The sequence below is a fragment of the Medicago sativa genome, chromosome 4, assembly GCF_051527215.1.
Source record: "Medicago sativa cultivar Bolivia chromosome 4, Bolivia_mono, whole genome shotgun sequence".
Taxonomy (NCBI): domain Eukaryota; kingdom Viridiplantae; phylum Streptophyta; class Magnoliopsida; order Fabales; family Fabaceae; genus Medicago; species Medicago sativa.
The window spans coordinates 69,698,982-69,711,569 of NC_140752.1; the positions used below are offsets into that span (position 1 = coordinate 69,698,982).

At 38.3% G+C, this 12,588-nt stretch overlaps 2 pseudogenes; both read right to left on the reverse strand.

Moving 5' to 3' along the window:
* Positions 1-5,859: 5,859 nt before the first annotated feature.
* On the reverse strand, positions 5,860-7,280 carry LOC146931298 (uncharacterized; annotated as a pseudogene).
* A 210-nt stretch (positions 7,281-7,490) lies between these two features.
* On the reverse strand, positions 7,491-8,911 carry LOC146931299 (uncharacterized; annotated as a pseudogene).
* Positions 8,912-12,588: the final 3,677 nt, after the last annotated feature.

Sequence of the window (12,588 nt, forward strand, 5' to 3'; positions counted from 1 at the left end):
AATAGGTTCAATGGGTAATAACAAGTCACAAGTGATAGAACATGCTATGATAAAAGTAAGAAAGCATGATTCCTGCAGCGATAGAAGGATGAGATAATAGAAACTCTTAATGAGATCTATACTCTATTTGGAGTAGAGTACATAGCTACAGGAGTGCTCTTGATAGACTCACCTATATGAATGTGGAACTAAGGGCCGGTTCCTATGGGATTCGGGGCAGAATACCTAGAGCGTTCGTTAAAAATGGGATACACGTGCAAGGCCATAAATGCACGGGCTTTTAGAATACACCTTATGAAAAGGTTTGTGTGTGGGTTCTATGTCTGAGATAGAGTTCGATGCTGTAAGCAACTCTTGTTAATCAGAATTTTACTCGATATGCAAAGGTTCAAGTCGTAGGCGACACCTTTGTTTACTAGCAAATCTTATGGAGACGTTTTTGACGTTACTTCTGAAACCATTTTTTAAATTCAAGTGGGGGATTGTTGGAACATGTGTGGAAATTGAGTTAAAAAGACTAAACACAAATTCCCATGTTGGGTAGAACTAGTGTTGTGTGAATTGAAAAAAGTGAAAGTCCCACATCGGATGGAACACACACATTAGTAGTGTTTATATAGTGGGGGTGTACCTCTAATTAATGGGGGTCCATAAGCACTAGAGAAAAAATATATATTGATATATATTTTATTATTTGGAAATGATAAATTAAATAATTAATTTAATCATTATTAGAAAGTGCTTTCTTAGTCCCCAAGTTTTGCTAAAATATTTTTGTACATAATATAATATATTTTTGTACTCAATATAATATATTTTGGTACTCAATTACGATATTTTTGTACTAGATCTAATATGTGAATTACTTAATCACAAAGTAATATGTTACTTGTTCCCAAAGTTTCTCACTTATTAGTTGTGAATTTTTCCTATAAATAGAGAACTCACATAGTGCATTCCACACACCGAAAAGAATTTCATTGAGTTGTCGGGAATTCTTTTCTTCTCTTCTCCCTCCGACTTGTGTTAACAAGTTTCTTCTGCTTCTACTCCTTTCTGTCCCTTTCGGTATCAAATAGAGCGGTTACGTACCGTATCGAGTGGCTTCGATCAATCGATTGAACCATATTTTAAGAGTGTTCTTAAGACCATAGTCCCTTTTTCGGTTTAATGCCCCTTCGAAATTAAGAGTGGTCTTAAGTTCATAGTCCCTTCGGAATATAGAATAATATTAAGATCATAGTCCCTTTTTGTATAACTAATGTCCCGTCGGAATTAAGAATGATCTTAACAGTATATAAATTATTTCAATAATTTTCTATTTAATGAGAAATGGTGGTATCACCATAATTGAGTGGTCGTAGTGCCATATTGATGTTTTGGAGAAGTTAAAGTTAGAATGGTGGTAACACCATATTTGAGTGGTCTCAGCACCATAATAGAATGGTAATAATATCATATTAATTTGAGTGGTTTCAATATTAAAGAGTGGTCTTAGTACCATATTTGAAGGTGTAATTCTCGAACGATTAACTACAGTGCAGTAGTTAATCGAACAGTTGTAGCTAGACTTGTTTTATCATGGAGGCGGCGTGGTTGATAGTCTACCTTGCACAATTTTGGGTAGTGCCACGAAACGTCTTAAAGAGAGCGACCTGGTCGTGACTCAACCTAGTAACAACTTCGGTAGATAATAGAATTTGGAAAATCCAAATACAACAGTTTGGAAATCCAAAAACAACATTATATGCCGAGTAAGTAAGCCGGAAACGAGAATTATAAGCTGTTTTGTCAACAAAAAACATAGGAATTATGCTCTTCACCCAGCAAATTTTGCTCGAGCCCTGCAGCCGTTTCAAATTTACCCTTGCGCTAGTTAACTCACGCAAGTGTAAAACTATGCGCTAGTTAACTAACGCTGCGTCAATTAAGATGCGCAAGTGTAAAACACTGCGTGAGTTAACTCACGCATAGTGGTAACACTTGCACGAGTTAACTCATGCACTATTGATATATTAATACAACAATAAATGTTGTACTGATATGCATTGAATGCAATATGTGTCATGAAAGACCCGTAACCTTAAGATGCTCGTAATTGAACCAACTTATGCCAGTTTAACAAGATTATTGGATAATACGACACAATCGATCAAAATTACACAAAAACATCGTTTTTTCACAATCACATAATCACACATAACGATCCAAACGGTCCAAATTACACAAATTCGCCGGTAATGACTCGTAATCAATTAAACACACTTAATGACACGTAAACGATCCAAATTACACAAATTTGTCCATAAATTTATAAAATTACATAATCTCACATAAACGGTCAAACATTACACTATTACACTTAAATAATGATTACACTTCAACGGATCGGACAAAAAGATACAAAGTATTATTCTCAACCATTACCCTAAACATGAAATTAACGTCGCTATCATCTTTGAGAAGTTGTGGATAATACACGGTCTTCCAGAAGTCCTCTTCCTTATCCTCCCCCAAGTCCAGGCCTGGCACATTTACTATGACAAGATGTGTTCTATGATTTGAACCAATTTGGATAAAGAAGGCGCCAAGTTTTGCCTTCAACTCGTCCAACTTGTAGCGGGGTTTACATTCAACCAAGCCCTTTTTTTCACATCTACATAACGAACTTCAAGTTTAACCGGATCTTGTGCATCTTCTGGCATGTTTCACTTCACAAAAATATAATGAAAAACAAATATGAGAGAAATGATATAAAATAAGTAGTTGAATAATTATTGACAAAGTAAGTAATGCGAGCAATAATTGGTGTGACATAACCGGCCGCAAAAAAAATAATTCATTTCATTTAATATATATAATATTAGTTACATATTGGTAACAAATATCCAAATTACATAACCGGTCACCAAAAAATACGTCGGGGTGTAATACCACCAAAAAATAGGACGAACACCGACCAACCTATAACTGTCCTAACCTATAATAACCTATCTAAGAGGTTTAGTGACATTCCTAAATTGTCGTCTTCTTCCATGTCTTCCGTCCATTCAAATTCTTGTTCCTTTTTTTTGCGGAGTGGGAGTATCATCACAAACAATTGGATTGTGCTCATTTCTTGGTTTCTTTGGCGGTTTCGGCTCCTTGAACATGAGTTCATTGTAAGCGTTTTGTCTATCCAAAAACGCAAAATGCCAATTCTCCGCCTCACCAATCTTGTTGTTCATCCACTCCTTACAACTCGGTGGTAACGGACAACCTTCCTTCAAAATAACATGAAGATAGTGGTTGGGAATTAAGCAAAGACACATGATATTGGAATGTGGATTAAGTGGAGAAGCACTTCGGATTGGGAAATATATCTCACATACACCACCCATTTCGGGCAAAGTCAATAGAACAACGGGTCTTTTGTAGCAAGAAGCAATAATGTGACCCATATCCGGAGTGGTCATCCACTTATCTACCCGGCGCAACACCAATTGTACATTTCCTCCTTGGAAGTGACCTCTTGGGTTGTGAAGGTTGACTATCCGGATTTTGAGAGTCAATAGTCTCCCATCTAGAGGGGATTCGACCCGATGATGACACTTTGAGTGTAGTCCTCTTCCTTTTAGGTGCTCCCTTGGTTACCTCCTTTTTCAAAGGCGGAGACAAAATTGTGGTTTCCGGAAATGTTATTTGACGCATCATCTCTTTGATGTGGAGTTTCATATTGTAAGGGCTTTTCTTGAGAAGTTCTTGAATGTCATTCCACTCCTCCATTATGGAAAAATCATCATCAATCTTTTCTCCTTGTACACACAACCTTTTCCAATGAGGGTATATATCATCAAAGACAAGAGGCAATTTTTGCTTGCTCTTCATGGCAATAATACACGCACAAGGTAACCCGTACGATGTCTTTTGCACACAACCACAATCTTCCTCACCAAAGTCGAATGTCTTGGAGCGTTTCAATTCATCATAGATAAATTTCAATGCGTGTCTAGATACATAACCCTCCAACTCTCATCATCTTGATTTTTTTGTATTTGTGTTCAAAGACCGTTTTGTTCCTCCAAAAACTTCCTTGTATCTCACCAAATTGCACGGCCAACATCTTGTGAATTTCATCCCAACATGCCAAATCACCCACGCTACTCCTCAAATATCTTTTCAACACTCCATGAGCCGATTCAACAATGTTGGTGGTTCTACACCCTAGATGCAAGACTTTATTCGTCCATGCCCTCACAAATTTTTCCTTAAGGTTTAAAACCGTGGTTTCAACATATTTAATGAATTCCGGAAATGGCATGCATATCTCTTTGAATTTCAATAAATTACTTGCACATGATTCCTCCGTAGGAGATTCGACCAACTTTCTCCAAGCGATCACGACTTTCTCAACAACTTCTCTATTCTTCACCTTGTTCTTCTTCAATTCTTTCTTGTCAACCTTTGCACCCTTAGGAGGCTTTGGGTGAACTTTACAATCCGTGATGCACTTAACCCTTACATTCTTCCCAATATGAAAATAACAAAGCATGGTGTATATTTCAGGGAAAACTGTGCCAACGGCATTCATCAAAGCACCATCCCTATCGGTGACAATCACCTTAGGCATGTTGTCTTTTGAGGACAAGAGACCTTTCAACATCGTAAGTGCCCAAGCAAAGTTATCCTCTAGTTCAAAGTGAAGAAAGGTGAAACCAACGGAATACGTCATTTTTGTAGAGGTGCAACCAACTATCTCAAACAACGACATTCGGTAGTTGTAGGTTTTGTATGTAGAGTCCATGACCAAAACGATCGGAAAGGTGTTGAGCAATTTAATTGACTCCGGATGAGCAAAAAAGATGTCTTCAAGAGTGGTTTCCTCACTATTGCATCTTGTGTAATAGACATATTTATGCTCCACCAACTTCGAAATCAAGAATTGCAACTCTGTCATGTCACCTCTTCCCCCTTGCGCCATCTTGTTCGCACATTGTACACTTGCTTGATTGTTGTCACACTTTCTTTGTTATTTTGCTTCAAATTGGTGAGAATATTCCGAGGCACCGTCAGGCTCTTTGTCATTTCGATAACTTTTTTCTTCTCCTCCGCACTAAGTCTACCCGCAATAAGGTGTCCTTGTAACTTTTCCTCCAAGTCAAGGTTGTGCATTCCACAAAGCATTGCAAGCCACCGATCATTTGTATCTTTATCAAAGAAACCTTTCAACCTAAACAGACAATTACATTTCCTTGAGCCGATGCCTTCAAGGTTCGGTTTCTTCCTTGTCTTAGGTGACTTGTATATCCCACTCCTTTCACATTGCATCGTCAAGTACGACCTTTTTAAAACGGATTTATCTATAAAAACACCAAATCCGGCCTTTACCCCTTGTCGACGAACCCAAGTAAGTAACTCTTCTCGCTCTCTCCATCTTGCATTTGTTGTAAAAAATGAGGCGGTGTCGCGAGCTTCACAAATAACACCGATAGGTACCGGTCTAGGTTCTTCAATTTTACCAATTCGAGCTTGAATTGGAATTTGGACTTTAAACGGTTTCAAATTAACGGTTGGTTTGACATCGCCGGAACCTTTGCCGGAACCTTCACCGGAAGCTCCATTTTTGGCCGGTTTCGATTCAACGTCATCATCCGCGACATTGTCAACCATCTCCCTATATATCTATTGAATAAAAAAATTACAAAGGAAGAATAAATAAATTACTTGCGGAACAAGCTAACCAAGAACAAATGTGGCGCACAAAATTCAAAAAACATGACTGCACAGTGGCGTGACTTAAGTCACGCAACACATTAACCTCTGCGTGACTTAAGTCATGCATCCTTCATCACTTGCGCAAGTTAACTTGCGCACCTAGCCCTACTGTCTGCGAAAACCAGACGAACCAAGAACCGTGGTTTCAACATATTTAATGAATTCCGGAAATGGCATGCATATCTCTTTGAATTTCAATAAATTACTTGCACATGATTCCTCCGTAGGAGATTCGACCAACTCTCTCCAAGCGATCACGACTTTCTCAACAACTTCTCTATTCTTCACCTTGTTCTTCTTCAATTCTTTCTTGTCAACCTTTGCACCCTTAGGAGGCTTTGGGTGAACTTTACAATCCGTGATGCACTTAACCCTTACATTCTTCCCAATATGAAAATAACAAAGCATGGTGTATATTTCAGGGAAAACTGTGCCAACGGCATTCATCAAAGCACCATCCCTATCGGTGACAATCACCTTAGGCATGTTGTCTTTTGAGGACAAGAGACCTTTCAACATCGTAAGTGCCCAAGCAAAGTTATCCTCTAGTTCAAAGTGAAGAAAGGTGAAACCAACGGAATACGTCATTTTTGTAGAGGTGCAACCAACTATCTCAAACAACGACATTCGGTAGTTGTAGGTTTTGTATGTAGAGTCCATGACCAAAACGATCGGAAAGGTGTTGAGCAATTTAATTGACTCCGGATGAGCAAAAAAGATGTCTTCAAGAGTGGTTTCCTCACTATTGCATCTTGTGTAATAGACATATTTATGCTCCACCAACTTCGAAATCAAGAATTGCAACTCTGTCATGTCACCTCTTCCCCCTTGCGCCATCTTGTTCGCACATTGTACACTTGCTTGATTGTTGTCACACTTTCTTTGTTATTTTGCTTCAAATTGGTGAGAATATTCCGAGGCACCGTCAGGCTCTTTGTCATTTCGATAACTTTTTTCTTCTCCTCCGCACTAAGTCTACCCGCAATAAGGTGTCCTTGTAACTTTTCCTCCAAGTCAAGGTTGTGCATTCCACAAAGCATTGCAAGCCACCGATCATTTGTATCTTTATCAAAGAAACCTTTCAACCTAAACAGACAATTACATTTCCTTGAGCCGATGCCTTCAAGGTTCGGTTTCTTCCTTGTCTTAGGTGACTTGTATATCCCACTCCTTTCACATTGCATCGTCAAGTACGACCTTTTTAAAACGGATTTATCTATAAAAACACCAAATCCGGCCTTTACCCCTTGTCGACGAACCCAAGTAAGTAACTCTTCTCGCTCTCTCCATCTTGCATTTGTTGTAAAAAATGAGGCGGTGTCGCGAGCTTCACAAATAACACCGATAGGTACCGGTCTAGGTTCTTCAATTTTACCAATTCGAGCTTGAATTGGAATTTGGACTTTAAACGGTTTCAAATTAACGGTTGGTTTGACATCGCCGGAACCTTTGCCGGAACCTTCACCGGAAGCTCCATTTTTGGCCGGTTTCGATTCAACGTCATCATCCGCGACATTGTCAACCATCTCCCTATATATCTATTGAATAAAAAAATTACAAAGGAAGAATAAATAAATTACTTGCGGAACAAGCTAACCAAGAACAAATGTGGCGCACAAAATTCAAAAAACATGACTGCACAGTGGCGTGACTTAAGTCACGCAACACATTAACCTCTGCGTGACTTAAGTCATGCATCCTTCATCACTTGCGCAAGTTAACTTGCGCACCTAGCCCTACTGTCTGCGAAAACCAGACGAACCAAGAACCGTGGTTTCAACATATTTAATGAATTCCGGAAATGGCATGCATATCTCTTTGAATTTCAATAAATTACTTGCACATGATTCCTCCGTAGGAGATTCGACCAACTCTCTCCAAGCGATCACGACTTTCTCAACAACTTCTCTATTCTTCACCTTGTTCTTCTTCAATTCTTTCTTGTCAACCTTTGCACCCTTAGGAGGCTTTGGGTGAACTTTACAATCCGTGATGCACTTAACCCTTACATTCTTCCCAATATGAAAATAACAAAGCATGGTGTATATTTCAGGGAAAACTGTGCCAACGGCATTCATCAAAGCACCATCCCTATCGGTGACAATCACCTTAGGCATGTTGTCTTTTGAGGACAAGAGACCTTTCAACATCGTAAGTGCCCAAGCAAAGTTATCCTCTAGTTCAAAGTGAAGAAAGGTGAAACCAACGGAATACGTCATTTTTGTAGAGGTGCAACCAACTATCTCAAACAACGACATTCGGTAGTTGTAGGTTTTGTATGTAGAGTCCATGACCAAAACGATCGGAAAGGTGTTGAGCAATTTAATTGACTCCGGATGAGCAAAAAAGATGTCTTCAAGAGTGGTTTCCTCACTATTGCATCTTGTGTAATAGACATATTTATGCTCCACCAACTTCGAAATCAAGAATTGCAACTCTGTCATGTCACCTCTTCCCCCTTGCGCCATCTTGTTCGCACATTGTACACTTGCTTGATTGTTGTCACACTTTCTTTGTTATTTTGCTTCAAATTGGTGAGAATATTCCGAGGCACCGTCAGGCTCTTTGTCATTTCGATAACTTTTTTCTTCTCCTCCGCACTAAGTCTACCCGCAATAAGGTGTCCTTGTAACTTTTCCTCCAAGTCAAGGTTGTGCATTCCACAAAGCATTGCAAGCCACCGATCATTTGTATCTTTATCAAAGAAACCTTTCAACCTAAACAGACAATTACATTTCCTTGAGCCGATGCCTTCAAGGTTCGGTTTCTTCCTTGTCTTAGGTGACTTGTATATCCCACTCCTTTCACATTGCATCGTCAAGTACGACCTTTTTAAAACGGATTTATCTATAAAAACACCAAATCCGGCCTTTACCCCTTGTCGACGAACCCAAGTAAGTAACTCTTCTCGCTCTCTCCATCTTGCATTTGTTGTAAAAAATGAGGCGGTGTCGCGAGCTTCACAAATAACACCGATAGGTACCGGTCTAGGTTCTTCAATTTTACCAATTCGAGCTTGAATTGGAATTTGGACTTTAAACGGTTTCAAATTAACGGTTGGTTTGACATCGCCGGAACCTTTGCCGGAACCTTCACCGGAAGCTCCATTTTTGGCCGGTTTCGGTTCAACGTCATCATCCGCGACATTGTCAACCATCTCCCTATATATCTATTGAATAAAAAAATTACAAAGGAAGAATAAATAAATTACTTGCGGAACAAGCTAACCAAGAACAAATGTGGCGCACAAAATTCAAAAAACATGACTGCACAGTGGCGTGACTTAAGTCACGCAACACATTAACCTCTGCGTGACTTAAGTCATGCATCCTTCATCACTTGCGCAAGTTAACTTGCGCACCTAGCCCTACTGTCTGCGAAAACCAGACGAACCAAGCACAAAAACCAGCAAAATGAGATGAGTTTTGATGATACAATACTTGATATTTGGTGCTTGATGAGCGTAGAAACTTGCTTCATGACGATTTGCAATGATTTGGGATGAGGATTTTGACCCCAAAAATCGCACTTTTTGGGTTTTTGAAGGTGGAGGAAAAGAAATGGTGCTTGGAGTTTGGACTGATGGGTTTTGTCCAAAAACAGTAACACTGCGTTACTTAACTTGCGCTGCGTCACTTAACTTGCGCAGCGTGAGTTAAGGTGCGCAACGTTACTTAAGGTGCGCAAGGGTAAATTTCAAACGGCTGCAGGGCGCGAGCATAATTCAAAACATAGGCATAATCTAAAGGGGTTTGCTAGGATACACCCACTAATTTTTATTAAAGTGTGTTTTAGCAAAGATATAACTAAAAAGTTGTTAAATACACCTTAAGGTGAATGTTGCTAAAACACTCCTTCTAAAAAATAAGTGGGTGTATGTTAGCAACTCCTATAGGCATTTGCTAGAATACACCCACTTATTTTTTAGAAGGTGTGTTTTAGCAAGTTATAACTAAAAAGTAGTTAAATACACCTTAAGGTGTAGCTTGCTAAAACACTCCCACATAAAAACTAGTGGGTGTGTTCTAGCAAATCCCTAATCTAAAAATGTTATGTTGAAAGTTTGACGTGGTGTAAAAAAAAAGTTTCACGTGAAAAAATTATAATGTGTCGTCGCTTGGTGACAATAAAGTGCCGTACGTTTAAGTATTAGTAACTTATAGGCGGAGCATCTTATCTTATCATTTTTATTTTTATTTTGAGAGATCTTATCTTATTATCATTAACAATCTTCAAAAGCAAAATCCAATTCTTCTTCCTCAAATATATAAGTTGTGAAATGTAAATGATTAGAGTGCTTATCGCTACATGGGTCCACAGGTTACAAATATTTTCGCAAGTTTTATCATGTGGCTGCTGAATCAAAACAGTCCACAGTGCATGGGCTGTCTTTTAGACTTTCACGGCCGAAACACGTATATATGACAGCAGTATTTGTCTCCACTGTCCGGGTGATATAGGAGTACACATAAACGTGAAATTTTTGAAATTCAAAAAAAAAAATTGGTTCTTATTTATAAAAAATTAGGCATGACAATAGACGGGCTGGGGCAAATTTTACCTTTCCAGTTCTCATAGATTGCTCTTGTATACTTATTTATTATCTTACTCATATCTAATAGATATGAGAAATCAAATCTCATCATCATCTTTGACGGATTTGGATATCTCCATCTCATTTCCATCTTCGCAATAGATAATTTTTTTTTTAAATAAAAAAAGTATTTTTCAGCCCTAGAGGCAATTTTGTAATGTATTATTTAGTAAAGAGATTGTGATCATCGATGACTATGATAATGGAGAAGAGAGAGACTGAAAGTGTGAGATAGCAATCACGGTGATGATGGAGTAGCCAAGGCACTCATATGACGTTTCAAAGTTTGAATTCATTTGAAATGTCTCGGGTCATATCTACCTCTTTTCTTGTGATTATATACCACATTAAAATCATTGTCAAGGGGTGGAAATAAAGGTGTGGATCTTGGGCTTAATAGTGTGCAAAATGAGTTCAAGACCATATTTGCAATAGTAATCAAGTAAAACCTAATAAACTTGTTTAGCTTTCCCTCGTCGATAAGTTGGTATGCCTTGCCTCCTTGATATATGACCTCAGAAACAACATCAATGTCATGGTTACCTCTAGCTTCGTGTCTTGCATAAGCATACATCTCATTACATATATCTTGAAAAGGATTGCAAAGAATGTCATTTGGTATGTGTTGATCATAAGAGCGAAGTTTAGTGAGCTTTATAGTGTTGACTGCGAGTTAGGGGTACACGCAAGAACGTTGATGCTCAAGTTTGTAAGAAAGCAGGAGTGATAGGTTTGGTTTATATTGAATTGTACTTGACAAGACAACAAAAGGTGCCTTTTATGGGTTATAGCGCAGAGCCTAATGGGTTCAAGTATGAAAAATGTTGGGAAGCGGTTACGGACGATGAGGTATCGTAACCTTTATACGTTAGTCCATTATGGAGGGTAAGAAGCGTTATGGATTCTTGAGAATTTAAAACTTATGTCTGTTGGAGGAGCATTACAGATGTGTAGATAACATTTTGGGTTATCACATGATTGGGCATCTGCATGGTAAAAAAACTTGGTGGACTAAAGACATGATGTAGGTCCGCTTCTAGTATTCGACTCATGTTTGGAGTATGGACTGTCGAGCATAGCCTTTTGGTCAGACCAGAACAATTGTCCCAAAAGTCATCATTCTTATAATGATATATTCCAATGCATTGTTAACTACATCATTCGCGCTTGCCCCCAAGGCAAGTAGCAGTAAACATATTCGAAGAAATCATTGGTGAAAATTATGCATGAACACATGGTTATTGTTGCATTGTAAAAATGAATGGTGCATTCACCTTATTGGTCCTATTAAACATGGCAATTATTTTTGTCATGCAAAATTTCTTGCCAAGCTGGTTAGCCGTGTGATAACATGATCAATCGCTTGCTTGCTTGATTTGTCGTTTTCTCAACCGATAAAATGATATGTAGACTATTTTGCACTTGTGACCATTATCCCTTTTATAATTAAGCGATTATGCTGAGAAATGAATTTTGTTTCTCATTCGTGGGTTCATAGACTACTCCAAAGAGTGTCTAGTGTTGACGGGTGAACTGTTATCTAATAAAACATGAAAAAGGAAAGCGATAAAGGAAAACAATAAAAGAAATGTAAATATTTATTTGATTGATTGAGTCGAAGTGATGTTTTCAATGAGGTATTTATAGACTTAAAATAACTAAGAAATCTACACTAACATTGTTTGCCACATTTTTGACCCACCAACTAACAAGGCCGACCCTGAACATACGCTTGGGGTTGGGACCGCCTAGGGTCTAGGTTTGTAGGGGAAAACAAAAAATATGGGGGCATATATAACAAAACATTTTTTTATAGTAAAGGCTTATATACCAAAACACACAAGGGTCCAAAAAAAAAACAAAAATAATGTATTAAAGTGTATTATGTAGGGGGTCATTTTCTCACTTTTAGCCTAAGACCCATAAAATGTCAGGAACGAGACGACTAACTACCATATTACATTATGTAAAGTAATGGCTAACACCATTAATGCAAATAACTATCATGTAAGCTGAGTAACAACCCAAAACTATCTCGTCGGTAAGTTATAATCTTCCATATTAGTCGTCCATCACCTTATTATCGAGGGAATAGGTCTTTTACTTGTGATGAGTACGATAAGAGAACCTAGTCTACGATTTGCCAGACTAAAGCTATTAGGTTTTATGTATCTGGTTAGGTCCTTTTTTGAGAATGATCTCAGGGGTTCCGTTTTCAGTGTTTGTCCCTTTTTTGTCAC